Source organism: Glycine max, chromosome 12 (genome assembly GCF_000004515.6).
Source record: "Glycine max cultivar Williams 82 chromosome 12, Glycine_max_v4.0, whole genome shotgun sequence".
NCBI classification, from domain to species: domain Eukaryota; kingdom Viridiplantae; phylum Streptophyta; class Magnoliopsida; order Fabales; family Fabaceae; genus Glycine; species Glycine max.
Window position 1 is genome coordinate 30928368 of NC_038248.2, and position 2775 is coordinate 30931142.

General features: G+C 32.2%; 1 long non-coding RNA gene across 1 annotated transcript; it reads left to right on the forward strand.

Annotated features, from left to right (window-relative positions):
• The first annotated feature begins 740 nt into the window (after positions 1-740).
• Positions 741-1496, forward strand: LOC121173175 (uncharacterized). The gene is made up of 3 exons (XR_005887511.1): positions 741-901; positions 977-1042; positions 1122-1496. It is a non-coding gene; the product is annotated as an uncharacterized lncRNA (long non-coding RNA).
• The last annotated feature ends 1279 nt before the right edge of the window (positions 1497-2775 follow it).

Below are 2775 nucleotides of genomic sequence, written 5' to 3' on the forward strand. Positions count from 1 at the left end.
TACTCTATTGCAGATTAGATCCGAATTAGCTAAGCCTTGTGACTTGCAGTCAAAGGTTGAGTCAAGTCTCTTATTCTGCCTAACCAACTTTAGAGGATAGATTTCTTTATAATGCTCAAGTTAAATCATTGAGTGAACTTTGTGAGTTGAAAAATGTACATGTTAAAGGTTGCTAGGATTGATATTGATGACTGATTATCTTTCACGATTAACAATAATGTGATGTTAAAAGTTTTATATATTGTGTTTATGTCACTGTTGCCACAATAACCAAGTTATTAGTTGGCAATGGTTGGATATATGAGAGTTTCCCAAAATGTAACAAGAAAGTGGAATGTGAGAAATTTCCATACACTTGTCAATGTTGTGGAAATGAAAGTGCAACAACTGTGGCCAGGTTATGTGTTTAAACTTGTGTTTCTTATATTAGACATGTTATGTATATGTTTCCAATTCATGTGTCATTAAATGATCTATGATAACTTAAGTTAAATCATTCTATACTATATAGGTTTCGATTGGAAGTGAGAGCTGGCCAACCAAATGAAATTGCTAACTTTACTTTATGGGATCGTGAGTGCAATGCACTCATTAAAGAAAGTGTAAGTGAAATTAAACAACAGATGATTGATGAGGTGTAAACTATAATCTAATAGCTTTAGTTAATCATCATAGTCAGCTTGTAGTGATTATATATTTTGAATTTGAACTTGATGTTAACCCTTGACAGGAAGGTGAATTTGATATAAATGACATTCCAGAGGCTATTGATAGGATACTGGGCAAAAAATTAGCTTTTAGATTTAAGGCTATACCAAACAATACCCGGTATTCTGTGTCACAAATATTAGAGGATGAAGATCTAATTATGTTATTATTGAAGAGACTTCCTACATATAAGGTCAATATAATTAATGATCTTTATGGTTTGTAACATGACAATTTTGAATCTAATTTTATTGTTTTTTTAATATAGCTTGCTGGAATTGAGCTTGAAATGTCAAATTCATCTATGAAGCATGGAGATGATATAGCCTACATTGTAAGTTATGATTTAATCTATGTTTACTAATACTTAACTTATAGTGAAGGTAACATCTATTGTATATATATACTGCCAGAACAACATTCCTTATCAGCCAGTGGAGATTTTATCCTGAATTATCTAAGTCAGTAACTCTTGCAAAGAGAGGATTTCTGATCTCTGAATCTCAGCTGGAATCAATACCATTTGAAGACCTGTCATCAATTCAGTTATCCTATTCCAAATTATCCAAGCATATCAAGTCCGAGTAAAGCATGACTAGATAAAAGGATTTTAAAGCTTGCTTATTTTCTGGGTTGTTTAATGTTGCCTTTTGTGTGTTGTAATATCTCAATATTAATGGTGATGGTTCACCAAAACAGACTATTTTAGGTGGTGTTGTAATATGTTAGCAATTATGCTCTATGTAGCATGCTTAATTTTTAAGATATAAGATATATTTTGTTGACTATGAAATGTTAAGCTTTGGATGTGAGCTTATGTGTTTCTCCTCCTGTATTCCACTTTCTAATGTAGCAGAGGTGCCTTCCTCATATACCAGAGCTGTGTTATGATCAAATTCAAACAAAAGTCATTAGTGTTAATTAAGATATGAAATATGCTTTGTTGACTATGAAAAGTTATCAATTTTTCATTACTAATACTTCACCAGTGTTAATTAATATTCATTTTTTAATGTAGCAGAGGTGTGTTCCTCATATACCAGAGTTGTTTTATGATCAAATTGAAACACAATTATTACGCGTCTTTCTTGGATTATAAATTAAAATAGTGCTACAAATTCAGTAATGTTTAGGCAGTATCTTGTGACATATATTATATAACAAAGTCATTAAGACCATGAGGAATAAAACATAAACGTAACAAGTGGCAACCTCTTGACATAGAAAACTCTTTTTCACAGTTTATAGATTGTGGTCAAAGTGTTTGTTCGTAGTACAAACGTGAATATAATAATGTAACCAAACCAATTCTATTCGAATTGGTAATTGATATGTTAATATTTTACCAATTGGTTAACAGTGACTTACATGTCAAGAGGTTTTTTTTACAACAACAATCGTGCAATTATAGTGACAGACGTGATGGTTTAAGTCATGTTGTAGTCAAAGTTATTGATTCTTGCACTACATAGTTGCAGATGAAGATCTTTTATCCAGATCAGTGTAAATTGCACACAGTTGCTAATAGTAGAGCCTATTAATTTTTGTGCCCATGAAATGACAGGTTAACACTCTGGGCATTACACAGTGTTTGGCCGAAGGAAATTCAATTGCAGAAAGAACCGAGTAGAGGTGATTTTCTCATACACTATCAGTAATAGCAGCTAATTTCATTACAAACCCAGGACACCTGTGTTCGTGATACGATTGTCTTAAGGAGATGGCAATTTTAGGATACATGTTAATCCTAGGGAAGACTATTTCTCCTTCTATTACCTATTGGGCTGTGAAGGCTCAAGTCAATAAGATATGAAAAACAATTGACAACACTAATGGAAGGGCAATTGGGAGGTTCTAAATGGTTTTTTTTATAGCCTGATATCAAGTTCTTTTGTTTATATCTTATTTGAACAATACTTATGGAAAACTATGTTTGTGCCTTACACCAAGTTGAATTTTTATATGGAATACGGGTGATCAAATTGAAACATTTGTAAGAGAAGATATTTGGATATGGAAGAAGGAAAGCTTCATATCTTGCACAATGTTAGTGTACTGAGGAATTGT